Here is a 26,372-nt window from a genome sequence, read left to right on the forward strand (position 1 = left end):
ATAGTACCTTAAGGTTCTCTTCTTCATGGAAGGACGTCCAATACTGTGGGACTACTACAAGCCTACTGTTGTAAACAGAGGGAGATAGATATGCATGTTAATTTGGTAGTCAAAAAAAAAAAAAAAACAATCTCAGGCTGCATTAAGAAAGGGATACTGTCTAGGATGAGGGAGATAACAATCTTAAAGCATTCTACCCTGTTGAAAACATGTCTAGAATACTTTGTTCCATTATAGATGCTAGATTTTAGGAAGCAAATAAATAAGCAAAACAATGTCAAGAAAAAGACAGCAAAATAGTAAAGGTCTTTGGAATAAATTCATATGAAAATCACTTGGACTGGGAGTATTTAAGTTGGAGAAAGAACAAGTTCAGAAGAATATAACTATCTCCATGTATTTGAAGTTTTGCCACATGGAAGAATAATTTTTATTCTACTGAGCTCTCAAAGGCAGAATTAGGAGAGATACAAATTTGCATTAGATGGTTGCTTAGTTTTCTTCTAACTCCAAGATTTTGTAGTTCAAAACCAAAAGCTTCACTCCTTCTATAGAAACTGAGCTTTTTAGGAAGAGTTCTTTTTGGTTCCTCTTCCAAATTTTTTTCATTTACTTTTCTCTCATCACTCAATGAGCATAACCTTAGCTGCTATGATGGTGAGATTCAAGTATACAAGAATAAAACGATATGAACACTCTGTGTCTGAAATATAATCATCACAGGTAGATGCTGCTTTTTGATTTCTAAAATTTAAAATAAATGAATGAACAAGTAAAAAGTATTTCTTTCTTTTTTCCTGAGGCATTTGGGATTAAGTGACTTGCCCAGGGTCACACAGCTAAGAAGTGTTAAGTATCTGAGGCCATATTTGAACTCAGATTTGAAGCACCAGGGCTGGTGCTCTATCCACTGCACCACATAGCTGCTCCTAAAAGTATTTCTTAAACATCATGTTCAGTAAGTTTTCCTTCAGTTGATCTTTATCAGAAAACTAAAAATTACAAAAAGGAAACAGACAACCACTAATTCTCTATTGTCACTGGAGAGATGCTTGTTCCAGCATTGATCAGATTAGATGAGTCCTTAAATCCTTTCCAACACTGAGATGTCTCTGAATAAAATTCCTGTTATTTAAGTGCTCCACAGGCAACTTTCCATCTTTCATTTTATTAGAAATAATCATTTTTTCACAAATAAAATGGAATAAATGATTGGAGAGAAGATTACAGCAGATAAGATGAGAACAAGGATGCAAATAGCTAGAAATTTTGGTTTTGTTTTTATTTTTGTTTTGTCAAGTAGCATTCAGAATGTAGAACTCAAATAACATGTAGTAACATCTACCTTTCTAGTAAGGAAATTGGGGAGAAACAATTGCTCACATACAGCTTTTGAGTGTGTTTGTTTCCTTTCACAATAAAATGTTTGATTAAGAATGAAAGTAAGAAGGGATTACCCAAGTAAAGAAGCAAAAGCCCTTCTGTGAGAATGCATGTGGACCATTCACCAGACCATCTGCATCGACTTTGACAGCTGAAAAAGAAAGGAAAGTTCAGATTATGAACTATATTTATGGCGCTGATGTTATTTTGGCTCCACATAAAGTGTGGATGTGATTTCACTAGGGAATGCTGTTATGCACAGTTCTACATAGAATGCTATAGGAAGATCCTGCAGAGGCTGAGAACACACACACATCAGAGACTAATCAGGATGATTCAGTACAAAATCATGAAGAGGGATTAGCTGGCCTTGGCCTGAGTCCTTTAAGTAAAAAGAAGATGTCAAGGAATATCTTGGAGGTAATGAGATCCAGAAGGGAGTGGAACAGGTTATTGCCAATAATCTTCTCACAATAATGAGTAATTTAAACTTTAGTATAATAACATTTTCGGGAGATGTTCATAGCTCAGATTTAAAATACAGAGCCAAGAACCCAAAATAGAAATTCAAGCATGGTAAGAAAATTAATTCAAGAAAGAACTTTAATTATCCCTTGGAAGGTAGGGGTAGGAAGAGAGAGAGGGCTCAGGAAAGAGTATGAAGGAACTGAGGTAATAATAGTTCTAGCTAATCTTGACAACACTTGAAGAAAATAGAGAAGAGAAATGTTTATTGTCTGTATCACTCTAGTAGATTTACTCTTTATTTCCCATACTTGACATATAATAATGCACAGCCTGAAGAATCATCTATTTTACTTATTAACACAAATTCCTACATGATTGCCTTATTATGGTATGGAATTGTTCCAGGTTCTTGAACTCTAATTAAGGAGAATGCAAATTCTGGCAGATCTAAGTCAATATGTATTTATTAGTCACCTACTATGTGTCAGGAACTATGTTAACTGCTGAAGAAATAAAACCAAAACACGGGTCTTGCCCTGAGGCCCCCAGGATAGGAACTGAAGAAGCTTTCGCAGGTACCTAGGTAAAGCATGAAAATTAAGTGAATCACCTGGAAATCTGACTAAAAACAAAACCAAAAAACAAAATGAAGTGGAAGCTAAATGTACCTCAACTTTTCCTTGAAAAGACAAAATAGTTGGTGGAATTGGTTTTATCCTGCATCCAAAGAAACAGGTAACATGATTTCATATGATTCTTAGACTTCTTGTTTGCAATAAGATAATAAATATAATTGTAGCATAAGAGCTAATATCTGTTGTAGATCTTTTGTATAAATTCTGGGAAAAACTTGACAAACCCCTTACAAACATCATAACTTTAATGTAAAGATTAGTATAAAAGAAGAGTGAAAATATGTAAAATGAGAGATTAGATGATTTTTAAAAAATCTTTTTAGGTCAAAATCTATGATTTTATGATCCAGTGTTGACCAAACATGGTTGAGCAATTGTAAACAAAGGAGGCCTAAGGTTCTTAGGCTATATTTCTGTCTTATTCATCTATCATGCCTCCTTGCAAGATTTAAGATCTATAAAGACTTTCATGCTAGAGTTCATTTGGTCAGAAAAATCTCTCTTGAATTATTCAGTCATGAGGTCTTATGTCCTAAAAAGATGAAAAAAGTATTTGGCTTTTTTAAAAACATATTTTAAATGACCTGTCTTACCTTTTTATCTATATATTTTAGTCCCAAGTCTTGTTCTACTTCTCTATACTTTTAAGTCTTTCTTTTGAAACTCTTAAAATAATGGAAATGATGGAAATGCCCACTTTTGTGAGTTAAATAATCTTAAACAAAATTAAAAAGTAAAAGCACTTACTTAGGTAATTTTGAAGAATCCAGATTGCAACAATCAATTTTCCTAATTAATTACTTTTATCCCAAATGACAGAGAGAAAGAGAATGGTAGAAGCTGCAGCTAGAAAAATAGAAAAAAGTAAGTTTTCGTTGGCATTGAATATTATGTTTAGTCATTTTAACAGGGGAAACAAAATCCTACAGAATTTTCATTGGGAAAACAATCAATTGTGAAGCTACTTAAAAATTCTGGACCACTGTACCTTTCCCAATTTGATATGTTACATATAATTGAATGAGATCAAGAAGAAATGTCTGAGTGTTTATTAAAAAATAGGAAATATAAAGCCTAAGATGTTGCATAAGTTAATTTCTTCACTGCAGATCCTTTTAGATCCACAGGAACAGTTCTGTTTTAATTGGAAGGAAACAAATATTCAATAAGTACCTACTATGTGCCAGGAACTATGCTAATTCCTTCACAAATATTGCCTCATATAACTCTCACATATAGGCTCTCACATGGTTAGTAATGTTCTGAGTATGAATATAAAGTCATGGCTTTCTGATTCCAGACCCAGTGCTCTAACCACTGTGAAATCTAGATGCCTCTTTATTTTTTCCATGCAGACTTTCAGACTGTCATTGGATTTGTTCATCCAAATCTAGGTCTGTTCTTTCTGTTATATCATCAGATTCTTAAGAAAAGAGAAATCAACTTCATTTTCTATTCCTCAATGAACTTGGTACAATTTTCTTCCCACCGGGAACCTTTAACAAACACCACTAATTAGACAGAGCATCTAGGTGGCACAATGTATTGAGTGAAAGATCTGAAGTCAGGAAGACCTGAGTTCAAATCTGGCCTCAGACACTTAGTAGTTTTCTACTATTTGACCTGAGTAGAAGATCCAGTTCCATTATTTGCTATATGATCTCCAATTAAATCACTTTCTTTAGATGGGCCTCAGTTTCATCATCTGTGACTAGATTCAGTGTTCCCAATTTGGAATACACATACCTCTAAGGGATATAAGAAGATATTTAATAGGGTATAGGAAATATTTTTACTTAATTTTAAAATTTGATTTCCACATCCCATTCTTATTAAAGTATATCCATTCTTACAAAGCTCTAATTAAATTGATAACAAATTAATTTGATTTTATTGCTTATGTGCATACTTTAGTACTTAGTAAAGAAACCTTACACATAGTAGATATTAATAAATATTTATTGATTGATTGATATGCAAAGTCTATATTTTTCCTATAATAGAATATTAAGAGTATAGGGAAATTTACCAAAAGTCCAAAAGTACAAACACTGAAAAGGATTGGGAAGCCCTGGATGAGATTTCTAAGGATTCCTTTTGCTCTGAATCCTAGGATCTTTTTTTTAGAAATTATTACAGCTTTTTATTGACAAAACATATGCATGGGTAATTTTTCAACATTGACACTTGCAAAAATTTCTGTTCTAACTTTTCCTCTCCTTCCCTCCATCCCTTTCCCTAGTTAGCAGGTAATCCTATATATGTTAAGTATGTTAAAGTATTTGTTAAATACACTATATGTATACATATTTATACAGTTATCTTGTTGCATAAGAAAAATTGGATTTAGAAAGAAGGTAAAAATGACCTGGGAAGAAAAATGCAAGCAAACAATAACAGAAAGAGTGTAAATGCTCTGTTGTGATTTCACTGAGTGTAACTGGTTCTATTCATTACTAATCAATTGGAACTGATTTGGATCCTCTCATTGTTGAGAATAGCCACTTCATTAGAATTGATCATCCTACAGTATTGTTGTTGAAGTATATAATGATCTCCTGGTTCTGCTCATTTCACTTAGCATCAGTTTATGTAAGTCTTTCCAAGCCTCTCTGTATTCATCCTGCTGGTCATTTCTTATAAAACAATAATATTCCGTAACATTCTTATAACACAATTTACTCAGCCATTCTCCAACTGATGGGCATCCATTCAATTTCCAGTTTCCAGCCACTACAAAAAAGGCTGCCACAAACATTTTTGCACATACAAGTCCCTTTCCCTTCTTTAATATTTCTTTGGGATATAAGCCCAGTAATAACACTGCTGGATCAAAAGATATGCACAGTTTGATAACTTTTTGAGCATAGTTCCTAATTGTTCTCCAGAATGGTTGGATCTGTTCACAACTCCACCAACAATATTAGTATCCCAGTTTTCCCTCATCCCCTCCAACATTTGTCATTATCTTTTCCTCATCTTAGCCAATCTGACAGGTGTATAGTGGTATCTCAGAGTTATCTTAATTTGCATTTCTCTGATCAATAATGATTTGGAATACCTTTTCATATAAGTAGAAATAGTTTCAATTTCATCCAAAATTTTATCCAAAAATTGTCTGTTCATATTTTTTGACCATTTATCAATTGGAGAGAGGCTTGATTTCTTATAAATTAGAGTCAATTCTCTAAAAATTTTGAAATGAGGCCTTTATCGGAACCTTTAACTGTAAAGATGTTTTCCCAGTTTATTGCTTCCCTTCTAATCTTGCCTGCATTAGTTTTGTTTGTACAAAAGCTTTTTAACTTGATATAAACAAAATTTCCAATTTTGTGATCAATAACGATCTCTAGATTTTTTATGGTCTGAATCCTATGATCTTATGAGCCTTCAGATAAGTGATATATCGTTAAGAGTCTCCTTCCAATGGTTGAAAGTAAGATGAATCATTTTATGGGCCACATGTCTTTAATCAGACAACCAATCTAGGTCAGATTACAAAAGAATGTCATCAAGTTGGATGTGAGATGAATTCATTTTTTGGTTGAGGCAATATGTTGAATATGTTGAAAGATATCCAAACTATCTTTGGAGCATTATAATCTTCATCAATGGAAGGAGAACCCATTCTCAGAAAATATAAGGTCCTTATAGAATTAACATCTCATCTTATTTGGGAATCTATGCTTTTTATGAAATAAATTGCAAAATTATACAGAAATAAGAATAACCACAGATACCATAGATATCTAATTTTTTAAAATATTTGTCTCCCAGAATTTAAATGACAATAAGGGATTGTTGTTGAGTCATTTCAGTCATGTCTGACTCTTTATGATCTTACCGTGTTTCCCCAATAATAAGACCTATCCCGAAAATAAGCCCTCCCCTTACTGTGTAAAATTCCTCTAACATAAGCCCTCCCCCGAAAATAAGCCCTATTGAGATTGCTACTGTAGTGAAGGTGATCCCCTGTGCTACACGCTACATTACGGTACCCTCTGTATGCACTGTTCCCCCCCACCCCCACCCCGGGTGAAACGCACACCACGCTCCGAGCTGCATCCAATCAGAGCTGCAGCAGTGAGCTCATCATCCTGTTCTTCCCCAGTGATTTGCTTGCTGGCGCCATTAAGAGCAGTGCCACGGAGGAGAGCTGAGGCAGGACAACATAAAAACCCGGTATGTAAGCAGGAGTGAGGAGGCATGATGGAGGATAAAAGGGGCATGATGGAGGATAAAAGAAGAACTCAGCCAGCACTCACCGCGCTAAAGAAATGAAGAACTTCCTTGCAGAGAGAAGAATAGATCAAGTAATGATTCCTGCAGGAATGACTGCCTATCTCCAGAGCCTTGATATTGCAATAAACAAGCCATTCAAGGACCATTTGCGCATGGAAGTCAATGACTACATTGAAAATAGAATGGAAAGAAATCAGCGTGGAAACTTTGTGAAGCCCTGTCTGCAAGAAGTCGTGACTTGGGTGAAGAAGTCATGGGATAAAATTACTGACAGCTGTGTCGCCAAGGCACTACGAGCAGGTTACCTGAACAAGACACGTTCATTTAAAGAGAGCTATATTGCTGGACATGACAGATTGGGTCCACTTCTTCTGAAGGAAATAGAGGTGCAAGAAATCCAGGACAGAATTCAGGGTATGGACACTTATGATGATATTGTTAAAGAAGATGACATGATCATTATTGAATAAAGGTACTTTTTTTTGTTCACATTTACCTGTTTATTAAAATTGCTGTTAATGTTCATTAAAATAAGGCCTCCCCTGAAAATAAGCCCTCTGGTGTTTTTCCGGTCCAAAAAATTAATAAGACAGTGTCTTATTATCGGGGAAACACAGTATGTGAGGTTTTCTTGGCAAAGGTGCTAATATGGTTTGAATTTCCTTTTTTGGCTCATTTTACAAATGAGGAAACTGAGCAAAAAACGTTAAGCAATCTGTCCAGGTTCACACAAATAGTAAGTGTCGGAGGTCAGATTTGAACTCTGGTCTTCCCCAATTCTGGTTTCAGTGCTCTAATCAACTGTGTTATCTGGCTGTCCCCCATTTTGGCAGTTTTTCATAATCTTAAAAATCTCAATTTTTCTTTTTTACTTCTGTTTCTAGTATAACATGTATTTTTTGACTGAAAAGAGGATCTCCTCCATTTTTAAATTTATCTTTTGACAAACCAAAGACAGAAGCAAATGGTTTTGCCTCATGTTTAATATTTTTATTTAAACAATGCAACTGGTATTAGAATTATACATTTCTTATGCAGTAAATACAAATCTATGTCTAGGAAATACCTGAAAGAATACAATGAACTAGAATAACTAAAATAGACTATAGCATAAGCTCCTACATTTGTATGTGAAGAAACTGAGAGCTCAATAAATTGGTCCAAGATCATTAGGAAATTAGTCTACACTTATAAGACTAGTAATTAGATCTTCTAATTTCTAGTTTTGTATGAATGGATGAAGAAATTTTATACAAATTACTCAATGATTTTTCAAGATACAGATTTAATTGGAGTGAAACTATATTTAGCATAGACCACATTTGTGTTTAGAGTAAAAAAAAAAAAACCCAGATATATAAAAAGTTTGTCCTTTAGTCATTTAAGTTGTGTTATTTCTTTACTATTCCATTACAGAAAGCTTCCTCAATGACCTTCAGGCATCATCATTAAATTAAAGTGAAATGGTTGGAATGTATAGTTATACAATGATCAATTCTGATGAACATGGCTCCCTTCAAAAATGAGTTGATTCAAACCAGTTCCAATTGTCCAGTAATGAAGAGAGCCATCTACACCCAGAGAGAAGACTATGGGAACTGAATGAGGACTACATAACATTTTCACTCTTTCTGTACTGTTTGCTTGAATTTTTGTTTTCCTTCTTATTTTTTTTTCTTTCTAGATCTGATTTTTCTGGAGCAGTAAGATAACTATATATATATATATATATATATATATATATATATATATATATATATATATACTTATATCGGATTTAACACATAATTTAACATATTTAACATATATTGGACTACCTGCCATCTAGGGGAGGAACTGGGGGGAAGGAGGAAAAAAATTTGGAACAGAAAGTTTTGCAAGGGTCAATGTTGAAAAAATTACCCATGCATATGTTTTGTAAATAAAAATATATAATAATAATAAAAATAAAAAAGAAAGTGTTCTGGTTGGGATATTAAAAGTTATACCAATGGAACATAGATTTTAGTCAGTTATCCTATACTGAAAAAAAAATCTGAGTATAATACCAATAATAGATTCTGTCTTTTTAAAGTGGATTCTCCTAAGTAAGTATGGAGAGGCTCTTCATCTATAAGTTGGCCACTAAGTCACGAATTTCTTTTTGGTTAAAAGACAAAGAACAAAGAAAATTGTGAAATAGCTCTTAACCCACTTCTGTTTCTATAAGATCATAGTAAGTGGGATTAGATGTGCTAAAAATCCCACTATTTTTAGACCGTATTGAAAATTATAATGTTACATTCCAGAGGTAGTTATTCTACTACCATTGATAGAGCAAATAATGTGTAATAAAATTTCAAAGAGCTTTTCCTTCCTTAGCTAATATTGCGCTACTTCTAGTTTTAAACTTATTTGCCTTAAGAATCATCCGACAATTCTCTTGGCAAACTGTAAACTTTTTTTTCTTTCTGCAATTCTTATTTTGTAAAGATATACTATTATAATTTCTTTTCATCATCTGTAAATCTTTATATTTTGTATTCTAAGTTATATTGATATTCTAAATCCTATTCTAATTTTGTGTTACTATATAAAGTTTATATTCTTGAGGTAGATGTTGATCACTATATCTCTCCTTGTGATAAAATCTTATCTGTTCTAGCTGAACTAAAGCAATTTTAATCGTCTTAATGTGACAATTCAAATCAATTAAACTTCCTTAAGAAATGATAGTTGAATTTTGGGGAAAAATTTGGAACTAAGCTTAAAGAATTAAAAAAGTTTGCATATCTTTTGACCCAGCAATACTACTACTAAGTCAGAGACTTAAAAAAAAAAAGGAGGGGGGGACATATTTGCACATATATAGATATGCAGGTATATGTGTGTATATATGTGTGTATGTGTATATAAAAGAGCTGATTTTATATATATGTATATAAAATCAGTTCTTTTTATCATGGTAAAGAATTAGAAATTGAGGGCATGACCATTGATTGGGGACTTGCTGAACAAGTTGTAGCATATGATTGTGATGAAATGCTATTGTGCCATAAGAAATCATGAGCAATATGATTTTAGAAAAACATGGGAAGACTTACATGGACTTGCACAAAGTGAAGTGAGCAGAAATAGGAGAACATCATATACATAAACTGCAATATTGTAAGGATGACTAACTGGAAGACTTAGTTTCTCTCATCAAGGTAGTGATCGAGGGAAATTTCAGAACACCCATAAGAAAAATGCTATTCATCTTTAAAGAAAGAACTGATGATCTTTGAATGCAAATTGAAGTGTATCTTTTAATTTAAATTTTTTTTATCATTTTATTTTTGGTTATATTTTCTTTTGTGGGGTTTTCAACCCTTATCCTCTGTAATAGATGTTGGCATATAAGCACCAGTTATCTTTATTCTAAACTTTTAAAAATGTTTATCATAAACAATGCTATGAGAAATGTCCAAATGTCCCTAGAAAACAATTTTTCTTGTTCCCTCAGGATAAATAAATAAAAGAAACTGTCAATTTCTTTATTTGCCTAAATTGAACCCTTAAGTCATTTAGCTTTAACTTCCTTTTGTCTTTTTAATGGCAAGAATTCACATTATCATTATATTCTGACATGCTGAAATGTCATGTATTAAAATAATCACAGCTATCATTTAAAAAATACCTTAAGATTTGCAAAACATTTAAAATTTTTTATCTCATTTGATCATCACAACAAACTTAGGATATTGCTGCTATTATAATCTCCTTTTACAGATGAGAAAACTAACAATGACAAAAGTTTAAGGGATTTGTCCAGGGTTACATAGCTAGCATCCAAGGCTAAATTTAAGCTCAGGTCTTCCTGACTCTGGGTCCAAGAAGACTTTGAGTATGATTCCAATAATAGATGGTTTCTGCTTTAACTGGATTTTATGCTTTAACAGAGAGACTCTTCACAAGTAGCATAACTATTGCACCACTGCCTAAATTTCATTTATAATAAAAAAATAAAGATTGATATGGTTCAATTCATCCAATAGGAAATCCATTAGTTGGTCAATGGACAAAGACTGATTTGCATTTAAAGTATCCATAATTAAGTTAACATTTGTAGAAGTTCCAGAAACTAATTCTTGTTACTGTTTGTTTCCTTTCCAATCATTCTTCTGTAAACAATGAAGAAATATAGGGAACTACACTGGACTAAGAGTCATTTTTTTAATGTTTTCTGGGTTGACAATGGACAAAGAATGTGCCATACAAGTGATGAACCTCTCATCAAGGTTGGTCCCCAGAAAGATACAATCTGTTCTTAAGGCCTCAAACTGTATTATCAGAGAAGATTATAAGTTGCAAAGAAAGTACTAACCTACATTGGTAGAGGGAGTTTCCTCATGTTGGAATCTCTATACCAATGAAATCATACATATAGTTTCTATCCCTTTTAGAGATTATAAGAGGTTACCTTCTCACTTTGCTGCTTTCCCTGCTTCTGTTTTATTTCTCCTGAACTTGTCATGACTCTAAATTAAATTTCCTGACTCCACTATGTTCTCTAATTCTAACATTACTGCCTTCACTTATGATCTAACTGGGTTCACTATATATTCAAATGGGTCATTTTCTGCAATTTTTAACATTATACAGTACTTTCTTCTGAAATGCCACCTCTTATTGTTTTATTACAATATTTGCTCTTGGTTTTCTTAACTACTCAAAAGTATTTCTATGGTCTCTGGCAATCGTTTATTGCCCTCTTTTACACTCTTTTGTTTCGTAATCTCCCATGGATTCAGTAATCATCTTTATGTTGTTAATGACAAAATTCTGCTTATCTCTATGGAACCTATCCCAAATTCCATCTAGCTCCATACCATCGGTTGCCTATGGCACATCTCTACCAAAACAGCTCTCTGACACTTGTCTAAAACTGACTTCATCTAAACTTTTCTACTGTTTCAACTTTCCTTTTTCTCTCAATATTTCCAATTACTCAAACTCAAAATCTGATAATCATCTTCGACTCTTCTATCTCCCCTATTTTCTTCATCTAATCAGTTACAAAGGCTGGAAAATATACCTTCATAATGTATTTCATAGATCCTTTATTCTCTGCAATATTTCTACCCCAGTTTAAGCTCTTACAATTTACAACCTAGATTATCATAGTAGCATCTTAATTTGCATCACTGTCTTAATCACTTTTCCAAATAATTATTTAGAAAAGTTAAAATCAAGTTAGATTTAAAGGCCAGCACAATCTGGCTCCAACCAACTTTCCCAGCCTCATTTCATATTATTGCCATTTTGTGTATTCTATCTTCCAGCCAAGTTTTTATCCATATATTTGTATGTGCTATCCTTCATGTGTATAATGGATGACAGAGAAATGTTATGGAAATAATTTGCCTAGAATTTGGGAAAGCATATGATGAAATGTTGTCATATTATTCCATATACAGCAGGATTAGGAGCAAAAGATGGAAGATGCAAAGAAGTAGATTTAGGCTCAATATAAGGAAAAAATTTTGTAATAGGATTTTTAAAGTAGAAATGGGGTATAATAGATTTTATCTCAATGAAAGATTTTAAGCAAAGAATAAATGACAATGGTATGCTGTAAAAGGGATCCTTTTTCAGATCAGAATAGATCAGTGATGGGCTAGAGCCAACTTGTACCAATTTGTATGAGCTCATTCTTAAGTTTGCAATGTGGTCATATACACCTCAGAAATTGGCAATTGCTATAAAATAAAACAGTATATTATTTGTTGAATTCTAGACATAAGAAAGTGATAAATAAAATGTCAATTAGGCTGATTAAACTTTAAAATGTCTTGTATATATTTCTGTAGAGCTAGTTATTAAAACATTTTCCAGCAAATCCCTGATTTGATAGTTTCTGCAATACCTTACAACTCTGATAATCAATTATTCTATGAAACACCTTATGCTATCTTTGTTGGTACAATAGATAGATAAATATATGGATATATGTATTATATATATATGTTATAATAAATGCACATATGTATGCTTATACATATGTATATCTCCCCAATTAAATGTTAAAATAATTTTTAATATTTTCAAAAATTTTGAGTTTCAAATTCTATTCTTCCATCTCTCCCTTCCCTACCACCTTTTCTGAGACAGTAAACAATCAGATACAGGTTATACATATGCAATCATGTCTATGCATATTAATCAATTTTTTTACAAGAAAATTCAAATAAAAGAAAACAAGTGAAAGAAAGAGAGTGAAAAACAGCATGCTGCTGTCTGTCTCCATCATTAGTCCTTTGGGTATATCTTAGATAATTGTATTACTGAGAGGTGCTAAGTCAATCACAATTTATCATACAATATTGCTATTGTTGTGTACAACATTTTCTTGGTTCTATTTACTTCATTTTGTATCAGTTCATGTAGGTCAATCCAGGTTTTTCTGAAACCATCCTTTTTGTTGTTTCTTATAGCATAATAATATTCCATCACAATCATATACATAGCTTATTTAATCATTCCACAATTAATGGGTATCCCCTCAGTTTCTAACTCTCAGCCACTACAAAAACAACTTCTATAAATATTTTTATACAAATAGATTCTTTCTGCCTTTTTTTTGATATCTTTGAAATATAGACCAGTTGTTGGTAGATCAAAGGATATGAACAGTTTTATAGCCCTTTGATCATAGTTCCAAATTGCTCTCCAGGGTGGATGAATCAGTTCACAACTTCACCAACAGTTCTTATGCTATCTTTGTTAGTAAGATAGAAAGATGTGGGCAAAACAATAATAAAAGGAGGTGGATTTGGAGATGGTAGTAATTAATGGGTCACTGTCCATATGGAAAGATATCACTAGTAAAATGTCCCAGGCATCTGTCCCTAACATTATTTTGTTTTATATTTTCAGTAATTACATGAATTGGGGAAGGGAGGTAAGAGTATAGCTTTCTTCAGATATTTGAAGAATAGAATGAAAAACAATGAGCAAAAATTGCAGCAAATCAGATTTTGGCTTACAATATAAAGAAAATGCTTTCAGAAATTAGAATTATCCAAAAAGTGATATGTGTTTCCCAAGTTATATCACAAATATGTATATAGGCAATTAATAAATGTTTGTTGACCTGAAGTCAAACAAAAGATGAAACTAAACTGAAGAAAACCTTATAATTTCAGATGAACAACCTAATCTGGGCTGTACCTCTCCTCTCTCTCTCCCATCATCATCATCATTATCATCATCATCATCATCATCATCATCATCATCATCATCATCTAGCTTTTGCAAAGACAATAAAATGGTACGGATAGTAACTTAAGCATTTTATAGATGACACAGCAAATAAAATTTAGTAGAGATAAATGTAATATCTACATTTGGATTCAAAATATCAATGTGAGAAGTTTAAGATGGAAGAAGCATTGCTGGTCATAGTACATCTGGGGAACATTTGGGGATTTTTAATGGATTTTTAATTCAAAAGAAGTCAACATTATACTATGATAACCAAAAATTGCTAAAGCAATTCCATAGCTTTAAGAGAAGCACAATGTTCAGTATGAGGAAGGTGCTAGGCCCAGACTCGCCTCCCTTAACCAGACCATTTCCAAAGTATCATGTTTAGATCTCCACAACACATTTTAGAAATGACACTGATGACCTGGAGAGTGTCCACAGGGGGAAAAAGGTTCTTCATATTATGCAATGTGAGTAACAGTAGAAAGAATCAGAAATTTTTTGACCTGGGGAAAAAAAAGAGGAATTTTGGAAAGGTGAATAGCTTTCTTCAGGTATTTGAAAGGCAAAATTTATAGTAATGAATGGAAATTGTAGAGTGCAAAATTTTGGCTCACAGTAAGGAGAAAAAAAATAATTTCCTAACAATTAGAATCATCCCCAAATAGAATGAGCTTCCTTTGAAGATAATAGGTTTTACATGTAGGTATTTGGTAGACATTTGTTGAAGTGGATTATAACAAAAGATGAAACTTAACAACACATAAGACCTTATATTGTCAGACTGACATCCAATCTTGGAGGCATCTGTATACACACACACACACACACACACACACACACACACACACACACACACGAGAGACATTTTTTGCTAAAAAAAAATGTTTAAATTATTCCATATGAATGTTTCTCACTGAACTAACTTCTATTTATTTTAAAGTTATATGAATGTTTGTGTTCATAAAGATATGTCATTGTGTACAAAAAAAATCTAATTGACTGATAGCTTTATTAATTAAGTATGATATATCAGGACACACATGCTCACATACAGTAAAAGGCTTTGCCCACTATAAACATGATCCTTTTGAGGCATTTACTACCCACCATGTCCTTCAAAACATCAGCCTAAGATTAAGACTTAAAATATTGCCCTAAATTATCATTTTATTAGGAGCAAAATCTGAGCAAACCTAAAAAGAACAGATCATATTTAAATTTGGAAAGGTCTGAAAACAAATGCTTGATGATTGTCATAAATGTCAATGGAACAGATGGAAAGGACAATGAAGCCAGCAGGGTGGTAAGGCAGAGGTGGCTGTCAGAGGTGGTAAAAACAGGAAATTCCATTTGCTAATCTACGTGGTTGGGATTATAATAATAACAGTCATCATCGTCACCATTTCTCTTTTGTTCCCAAATTATCACATTGTTGCCTTTCCTTGTTTCTTAAGGGCATGACTACTCACTGTATGATGCTAGTAAGAACTTACTCCTCAAAATAAAGGAACAGAAATTATAAGGCCAATTAGTTAGGGAATTATTAAATATATTGTAGTACTTGGATATTATTGCTCTGTGTAAGAAATGATAAATATAGAAAAGCATAAGAAGACTTAGATGGACTGATGCACAGTAAACTGAACTTGAAAAGAAATATACTAAAAACAATAGCTAAAATCATGTAAATAGAAAAAAGAGTTCAATAGATAAATGTGTGAGAGAGAAAGAGAAAGAAAGAAAAAAAAGAGACAGAAAGAGAGAAAGAAAGCATATATTTAGTATTTACTATGTCCCAAATACCTCATTAAACAGTAAGGATACAAATACTAGAAAGTAAAATCATTCTCTACTTTCAAAGATATTATATTTTTTATGGCAGGAAACAATAAAGTGCAACTGGAAAGGAGGGGTGTAGGATGGACAAAAGATGTCAGGAAAGAGGAATAGGTCTAGGCTTCAACAACATAAGGCAAAAAGTTCACTTATCAGAACCAAGGAATTAGAAACATAATCTTCTAGTGGGTAGAAAATGAAGATGATGACCAGAGAGCAGGAGTAATGTGATGAAGACTCAGAAGTACTATGGAAATTATAGGTATGGAACAGTACACTTGAAATTAGATTTTCCTCTTAACTTGTTTATCTTTATTTTAATTATAAAGAAGGTCTTTGTAGAAAGAAGAAGGGAAAGAATATTCAATGAGAAATGTAAGTCATTTAAAAGCAAAAAATATAAAAAATATTTTTTTAATGTTATTGGGATAGACAGTAGAATTAAAACAAGATAATCAATCCCCAGCTTGATAGTGAACCAAAGACAAAATAGAAAAAAAAAAAAAAAAAGCTCAATTTTCTGCCATCTTAGGTAGTAGAAAATACTCTAAATCCACATATTGGGTTTGCTTAGATAGACAAACAGATGGTAAAGCTCATTGTTCTTGCCTGACCTTCAGATGCTTCTGATTAGTTCTCACATGCAGTCAACAATACTAAAGTTCCTGTGTTTATAGAGGCAGCACAGAGCAATGAACCTATAGTAAGAAAAGATCTAAGTTCAAATTTGGTCTCAAATGTTTGCTAACTGTGTGACTCTGGGTCAGTCATTTAAACTCATCTGCCTCAATTTCCTTATATTTAAAAGAGGGATAATAGTGTCACCTATGTCGACGGATTATAAGGATAAAATAAATGTCTTACAAAAATGAAAGCAGTATATAAAATATAAGCTATTATATTAATTATATATATATAAACATTTGTATATCACACCTTAAATAGTAAATGTTGTATACAAAGTAAATTCAAGATAATCATAATCCATAATTTTTTGTTTAATGATGTTTGCTGAAGGTATCTTCCAGTGTCATGGAAATCTTTCTGTGCATAGTTCTAATGGAATAAACATTCCTAGGAACCCAGAAATTTTCCCAATATTCCCATCTGCATATTGTATCAAGTCCTATGACACTCCACATAAGAGAAAATAAATGAATAAAAAATTAAGGTTGCCTAGACATGCAGTAGAATGGATTACCCAGTGGATTTGTCCATCTGTACATAGATATTGAACATATTTATAGAAACACATGTCCATTATAGATGGACAATGAACTAGGTCCAAAATAGAATAAAAAATGACAATGAGTTAGATCGGATTTTAGAAATTGTGCAGCACATTCAACTATCCCAAACTTCTCACTGGCACAAACCTGTAAATTTTTAGCACCAATGTTCTTCTTCAAGTTATATGTTTGAGAATCATTGAAGAATTAAATGAAGAATTAAAATTGTGATAACTGAAAGGACAATAGTGGTTATAAATAAGCTATAGTATGTTACTAATACTAGTCTTCATTCCAGAATTGTCATAAAAATTTTCACAAAGGAAATGGCATCATCATAATAATATATCATAATTATTATTATTAGCTAACTTTTATATAGCACCTACTTTGTGCCAGGCACTGTGCTAAGCACTTTTCAATTATTATTTCATTTGATACTCACTGCAACACTAGAGAGGAAAGTGTTATCATTAATTTCATTTTATATAAGAGAAAACATAAATAAAGAGAGGCTAAAAAAGTTGCCCAGGGCTATGCAACTTCTTAGTGTCTGAGGCTAGATTTGAACAGGTCTTCTTGACTCCAGGCCTGAGGTTCTATCTAGTGTACCACCCAACTACCTTTGAAATATATGAAAAACAGTAATGTAGTAAGAGCAAAGGATAGAACAGAGATATCGAGATGACTATGTGCTTGGTCACAAAGAGGTCTCACCTGGATTTCCTGTTCTTCCTCCTTCCAAAGACACTTTTCAGTTTTAACTGTAATTAACAATATTAATAGCATCCAAAGATCCAGGTTCTCTCTACATTTAGCTACTGAAATATTGGCTAATGTTATTAGCATCAGATCCAGAGATCAACTGTTCTGCCTCCCTAGTTACATAACACAAAGTGATACAGTTTTTAAAATAGTAATGTGAGGATGATCTTTCAATAAAACATTACACCACATAGTTGAAACTCCAAGTCCCCAAGAAAAAAAAAATTGGTTTTCTCCCCAAATATACCAAGGATGACCTTCATTTACTAGTCCTCAAAAATTGCTGAAGTCTTCTCATCAGAAACTATGACTGTTACAACATGGTCAGTCATTAATAATATTTGTTAGTAAATGTACTAAAGCCATATTCCAGTTCCTGATTATTACAATGGCCCTGAATGTTTAATGGCTGTGTTAACAAAGTTCATATTTTTATTGGTTCTACTAAGCTTCAAAGTTTACAGATGTGAGCCTAGTAATGGACTATTTATGTCTGTCTACAGAAGGCCTGCCTCGCTACATTTGGAGAATTTTGGGGGAAATTTGGTCACTATCTGATAGTTTTTTTTAGGTATAAAATTCACAAACACTAGCTACTGAGAGGTAGAGGGACTACTTTCTGTTGGAGAACATGACCATGACAAGTAGTAGAAGAGTAAACATTAATCTAAGACTATAACCTCTCCCAACGAGATCATAAAGAGGGAAAAGGACCCACATGTGCAAAAGATGTTTAAAGCAGTCGTTTTTGTGGTTATGGATGTGTGCCCATTAGAATGGCTGAATAAGTTATAATATATGCATATAATTGAGTGTTCTGTAAAAAATGAACAGGCTGATTTCAGAAAAGCCTGGAAAGGTTTACATAAACTGATGCTGATCAAAGAGAGCAGAACCAGGAAAATATTGTATACAGAAATAGCAAGATTTTGTGGTGATCAACAATGAAAGACTTAGCTCTTCTCAGCAATTCAAGGATCCAAATCAATTATAGTAACTTTAGATAGAAAGTGCAAACTATATGCAGAAAGAGAATTATGGAGACTGAATGTGGATTGGAGCATACTATTTTCACTTTTTTTCTTTTGTTTTTTTTTTTTTTTCTTTCTTGTGGTTTTTCCCTTTTGTTCTGATTTTTCTTTCCCAATATGAATCCTCATATAGAAATATATTTTAAAATGAATATATACATAAAATCAATGTCATATTTCTTGTTACCATGGGGAGGGGGAAGGCATAGGAGAGAGAGAAAAAAATGGAACTTAAAATTTTACAAAAGTGAAAGTTGAAACTCATCATTACATATAATTGAAAAAAATACTATTAAAATAAAATTTTAAAAAATCACCTGATAAACATAAACAAACAAAAAAGAAATACAGTATTGGAACACTAAAATAGATTAGGTACACAATACATAGTAGTAAAGAACCACAGTAATCTAATGTTTTACAAACCCCCAAATCCAAGCTTTGGGGGCAAAAACTACACATCTGACAAAACCTGTTGAGAAAACTAGTGAGCAATTCAGAGAAAACTAAATATAGACTAACATCTTACATAGTATACCAAGATAAGATCAAAATGGGCACATGATTTTGAAATAAAGGGTAATATCATAAACAAATTAAAGGAATATGGAAACATTTACCTATCGAATCTATGTATAAGGGAAGAGTTTATGATCAAATGGCATAGGAAGATTATGGGAAATAAAATGGATAATTTTTGTTACATGATGATTTTTTTTCTGGTTCTCCTAGTTTTCTGAGTATTTTTGCTGGCTTATTATATATAAGAAACTCCTAACAACGAATATCTCCCAAGGCTCTGCCTGATCATCCATCTCCTTTTTTGTTATCCTTTCTCTTCAATATAAACCTATGGTTTATATTGTCTCTATGTAAATCTATACATCCATCTCTAATCTATTATCTGAGCTCTAGCTCTATATCACTAACTGCATACTGAATATTTTACCTTGATATTCCAAAGACATTTCAAACTTAAGATGTGAAAATCAGAATTTAGTTGTTTTCATTGATCCCATCTTTTCCCCAAATGCCCCTGTTTCTGTTGAAGGCAACATTATTTTTCTATTCCCTACAGTTTATATCCATGGAGTCATCCTCATCTCTCACATCTTTTTGAGTTTCTCTATTTACCTAGTTGCAAAATCTTGCTTTCTTTCCACTCCCACAATCATCACTCATGTACAGGCCTTTGTCATCTTTCATCTGGGCTATTGCAATAACCTCCTAATGGCACTCTAATCTTCTGATTTCTTTTCCCCAGTTATCCTACCCACAATTACCAAATAATCTTCCTAAAGCACTACACTGATCATATTACTCTGCATTTCAAGAATTTTCAGTATCTCCTCATCATCTCTAAGATAAAATACAAATAACCTAACTTGGTTTTTAAAAGCCTTCACAATCTGACTGAAGCCATCCTTTATAGAGTTATTTCATGTTATTCTCCTTAAGACATTTTATATTCTTGATGAACTGACCTACTTTTTATTCTCAGAGCTAATATTCAGTCTTTCACCTCTGGCATCTGGCAAAGTCTATCTTGGATAGACTATCTTAGAAGCTTTAGATTCTTTCAATGTTCAGCCTTCTACAATATGTCATCTTCTACAGGAAATCTTTCTCGATTTAAGATTCACCCACTTAACTAGGAAACTCCTTGTCCTTACATTACTGGCTCCTAGCATCTTGTGCATAATAGTTACTTAAATAAATACTTGTTGATTTAATTCAAACTATCTACACAAATCTATGAGTTTCACATAACCAAACCTGATCTATAGAATAGTCAAGGGCCTTGACCTATATTGATGAAACCAGGATTAGAAAATAACTTTCCTGGTTTCCAGTAGTCTTTCTTTTATGGCACATTTAAGTCTATCTGGGCAAGAAAGATGACTGAATGTAGCTCAAATCTCTTTTTCAATTGCTTTCACTTTAGAAAAGTCTGAAACTTCAAGAAAAGTCATATAAGCTTTACCATACAGTGATGTCGAAACTAATCTCACTTCATTTAATTTGTAAGTAAGAGAAATATTTTTCAGATTTGCTGTTGAATATTTTGCAGATGGTCATGTCTTTGCAAATGCGTAATATCAAGCTCTACTGACATTTTCCAACTACAGGTTTCTGGAGGTGGGCGTGAAACTTATTTGATGTTTTTGATTGAGTTTCTTTTTGCAGTTTTTTTTTTTTTTTTTTTTGCAATGGCTGAAGGTGAAAAGATAATGTGTTCAGTCAGGTTTAAGCATACACATATGGTGGAACGTTTGGGCCAGATTTCTTTAAAAAAAAAAAAAAAATTAAAGTACCAGTTCTCTGTCCTACCAGAGAAAACTCTATCAATAGTACAATGTTAATCTTAAGAGGTAGTGGGAGCTGTGGTTCTTCAGTTAGTATATTTTTAAACTTATAAACGATGTTTTAATTATGTGCATGTGTCCAGAGATTTTGATAGGCTAATAATGTTTAATGTAAGAACAAATAAATACCTCCAATGTGTCATTTGAAATAATAAAACTCTTCTCATTTAAAGCCAGATAAATACGCTTGCAGATGTTTTCCTGTGAAGCGAGAGATATCCAGTCAATTTCAGGAACTTTATTGAAATGACAAAGTATGTGATTGTTGCCAAAGCCAACACATGAGGTTTATATATATAGGAGAACAGATTTCACTGCGTTGATGAAATTGTATTCCTTGGGCCTCATTTTCCATTACTGTTTGGTCAGTGGCCATGAAGGATTAGGGTGCTCATATGCAATAAATGTTTCAAGTCTCGTATCCTTCTTTACAAACTTCATTAAACATATTTGAAGTGCAGAGGATCCAGCATATCAGTAGAGATAATAACTAGAATCTATGTATATTTAAAGAAAGATACTAAGTTTCTTGAGAACAAGGGCTATTTTTTTTAATTGTTTCTCACCTGTTCTATAATAGCCATGTAACTTTTAGCATTTCTTTGCCTCTTTCTACCTTAGTTCCTCATCTGTAAAATGGGGGTAATAATAGCTTACCTATGTATAGTATTTTAAGGTTTTTAAAGCAATATATAAAGTAAGGATGTCCTCAAAGTCTTAGTGCAATTTAAAACTATAATAATTTCAGAAATATCTTATTTCTGAAATGTATACAACTCAAAGAATATATGTGCAATTTACAAAATATATAAACATATATGAAATTTACAAAATTGATTTGAAAGTTTAATTACTTAAATGTTTATTTTTATATAGTTTCATGGGATTCAAATAATCTTTAAAAAATTTTTTAATTTTACCAAGAAAGGGCACTCTGTCATTATGCATTGTACAAGCAACTGTTTCTTGATAACACATTATCAGACTAGTAGACCACTAGTGGAGGTGCTCTTGTTTGTCTGTCTCATTCATCTCACTATCATCATTAGATTTCATCCTGTAAGACATATCAAAACTATAATGTATGAATAATGTATGAAGAATGTATGAAGATTTTAAGGCTGGGATTACAAAAATAATTCCATGAGTTAATAAATAGCAAACACTACATTTGTTTTTATAAAGTTTAAAAACAAACTAGACTGATATATAGCATAAGACTGTGGTTATGTTGAATTTTAGCAAGATATATCAATATTTTAAAGTTTTTAATAAGTTTTCAAATGTTTTATCAGTTTAAAGAATTTATTTTTCTGAAGTTATTAAAACTTAAAACTTGATGTAGCTGTGATATCCACTCTCTCATAGTTGAAGTGAAAATCAAAGTAAATAAATAGATAAAGCAATTTATAAACCTTAAAGTATTAAACATTAACTGTGACTGCCATTCTTGTGCTACTGCTAGTACTACTAATAGTTATATCATTTTTTCATGTTTTACATTGCTCATATAGAAATACTTCTTCAGATTACTGAATAGGTGGATAAGATAATAACTTTTGGCACCTGAACATCATCATCATCATCATCATCATCATCATCATCTTGTTCTCATTTTTTTTCCAATAGAAAACATTGGTTCTGGAACAGGTCTCTCTACTGTTATTATTCTTTCACATTTACTCTTCTTCAGTTTGTTGTACAGATGGATTAAGTATGGAGGTAAAGGAGAATCTTCTATGTAGGTTCATTGAAAGTATCCTTGGTACAATTTCAATGGCAGCCAGAATGACAGAGATGATATGTACCTCATGCTTTTTCCAAGTGATTTTTATTTCTTCTATCATTATATTTTGAGAATTTTTTGTTCCAGTGGGCTTGAAATTATGAATATTTTGGCTTGCAATATCTATTATAAATATAATTCTTAAGTTTTAGTTTATCCTTGTTATGTTGAGGTAATTATGGACCACAGTTTGGATTGTGATGGACCTTTGTATCCAATACGATTTAATAATTAAATTCTTAAAGATATTTGATTATATATTTGTTGTATCAGAATTTTGTTATCTGTCCAACCATGAATGATAGCAAGCTTTTGATGTACAAATTTAGCCACCTCTTCCTGGATATTCAGTAGGTACTAATTTTTTTAGCCTACACTGTTGTGTTGCACAGTTTTTTAACCATTTCTTTGCATAATCTAGATTAATCACTCAATCCAGAAGCCATTTCCACATGTTTATATGATTTATAGCAATGACCTGCTCACAAATTACTATCATAAAACACTCAGCTTCCGTAAACAAATTTGCCTAAGTTTAACTTTTGTTCAAAGTTTTCAAGTCTATATTTTGTTGACTGGGTTTATGTAGGTATCATTTATGGAAGTATTTTTAGTGCTACTCTTGGATCTTATTCACTTAATTAGTCTAATAAGACTCTTTTAGTTATATTTGAGAAATTCAGTGATGCATTCCTTATGACCTTATGACTACTCAATGATGTGATGTCTACTTATCCCACAAGAAGATAGATTCTGTGGGTTTCTAACTTATTGATAGTGGGCTCTGATAATATTTATCCATATCCTTCCTTATTTAGGACCAAAAAGTATTTCTCTCTCTCTCTTTTTTTCTCTCTCTCCCCCCTCTCTTTCTTCCTCTCTCTCTTTATAAATATATATATATATGTATAAAAATGTATGTATATACATATGTATCTTAGAAGGATGCTTCATTAAAATATTGTACAGATTTGTGTTAGGATACTTTCCAAATGTGTTCTGATCCATTTTGCACTTTTGAAAGTATACCTTAGGACTACTATTACATAGTTTTTTAATTTCTTTAAATGTATTCTTTCTACTTAGTTTAGATTTCTGGATTCCAGTAAATTCCTTAGTATATTTAATCACAGGTTTTTTCTTAACAGTTTTATAATCAATAGATCTTGCAAGGAGAGTACAAGATAATTTCTATGTATCCCTTCTTCTATTGGCTCAGTTTGATCTCTGGACTCAAAGATTTCAGGTCTACTTTTCCTCAGCTTTAAGGATTTTATACATTTCAAGCCCAAATGACAAAGATCTGTTTAATGTGTTTTTCAGAGAAGTCATCTAGTCTAGTGTCATCCATGCATGTCAAGTGATTAATAACATGGTATGTTGTGACTCCCTCTTTAATTTGAAAGCTATAATTCTATGTATGATATGATCATAGATTTAAGGGTAAGCAGAACTGTAATATACTCAAAATGACTCCCTGAAAATTAGCATGCAATATAAAAATTGGTCTAGACATTATTGTGTTGGTAACATTTTGAATAGAAAACAGTTTTTCACATGGAAACTAAATACTCAACTGTTATCTTCCAGGTCCTCAGCTATGAGTGTAAGACTGAGTCAAAAGCTTTGTTACCATCAACAAAGACAATATAGAAATTAGTGTTTTCTAGTAGCTTGTACAACAACTACATCAATAAGTTGCTCAATTCCCTCCTTGGATTTTCTGCATTCCCTTCTTTTCCATCTTCAGCTAATATTTTCTTCCCACCCCCTTTTCTTTCTTTGTTTTCTTTTTTTTTAAACAAATTTTTCTTTTAGAAATGAAATAGCATGCATAAACACAATCCTGACCTCTAATTGGAGTATTTTCCACCAGAGATGTTAAGAAAGGTCAAGCTTACAACTGAGTAGAAGTAGTGTTTTGCTTTATACAACACTGAGACACATGTGGGACAATTATATTAGATATCTATTTTTATCACTTGGCAAGAGAAGCTAGAATTACATTCATTTTTTGGCACTTCTCTTCTACCATTCATTATATTGGCAGTGTATGCTCTTTCTCTTTCTCATTATACCCCAATTGCATTTTTATTTGTTGGACTTTTTATGTTCATATAAATGACCAAAATTTCTCCATGTTTTTCTTGAAGTGTTCTCTTTCTCTTCTCGTTACTTCTCTAGTCCTCTTGTTCTAATACTTTGTTTTTCAAATCTATTAAAATTCATAGTAATAATGAATTGTTCATTTTATTCTGTGAACTACTTTGACTCTGAATCACCTTAACATTAAGGCTTTTGATTCCAACTATTAGAGAATTCTAACATTTCTGATATACATTTGTGTTTCAGATTTCGTTCTTGTGTTTCTCTTTTGATGCCTTTAATTGATCAATCTAGTGTTCAAGTTTTCTCATATAGAATAGCTAAATACTTTTTACATCTTCCAATATTTTCCCACATATCTTCAACAATTCTTTCCCATAGGGTCTCCCACGGTGATATTTGTTGTCTATCTTAGGAGGTATTTCTTTACATTTCCACTTTTCCTTCGATAATCCTTATTTTAGTAAATATTGTTTCACCTAATGCTGGATATTGGTCCTGAAATATTTTTATTTTTTCTATCATATGCTGTAGGGGAATTTGTTTATTCATTGATGATCATAGCAAAACTTTTAAAAATTACTCTGATTTTTTTTACACTTTTTCTACTAATTAAATTAATGCTGTCAAGACTCAAAAGAGCCTTTTAAAACTACATCTGTCAGACATTATACTATGTCCTGAGATCTTGAAAAGTTACAGAAATAGAGCAACATAGAGTTGAAAGGTGGCCCTAATTGGAATCCTCATGCCAATTAGCTTGACATAGAGCATAGAAGTGACGATCCTTTGAGTTCTGAAGGCAGCTGATGATGCAGTTGATATAGTACTGACATGTAATTAGGACCACCTGAGTTCAAATCCCACCTCAAATACTTACTAGATGTGTAATCCTGGAAATGTCTTTTAACCCTTGTCTGACTGAGTTTTCTTAACTTATAGGGTTTTAGGGTTTTAAAGATTTATTTAGATATAACCTTAGAAAAACCTAGAAATAATAACAGTGAAAATGAATATTGTAATACACCAATTAGCAGGCTGAGAGGTGAGGTTGGTCAACCTCAGACTCTATGTAATACCCTTATTATATGGTGCCATTTTTTCCATAGACCTCATCATAGGGACTCTTCTAATTTTTTATGTTTCTCTAGAAAATCTTGCCATATGAACATGATTAATCTATTGACCTCCTAAAATGAAGACAGTTCTGACTTCTTCCTATACTATACTCCAGGTATACATGACAATTAAGGAAGCAAAATCTGAGAAAGGAGAGGAAATTAGAAATGATCTCA

Source organism: Antechinus flavipes, chromosome 1, assembly GCF_016432865.1.
Source record: "Antechinus flavipes isolate AdamAnt ecotype Samford, QLD, Australia chromosome 1, AdamAnt_v2, whole genome shotgun sequence".
NCBI classification, from domain to species: Eukaryota; Metazoa; Chordata; class Mammalia; order Dasyuromorphia; family Dasyuridae; genus Antechinus; species Antechinus flavipes.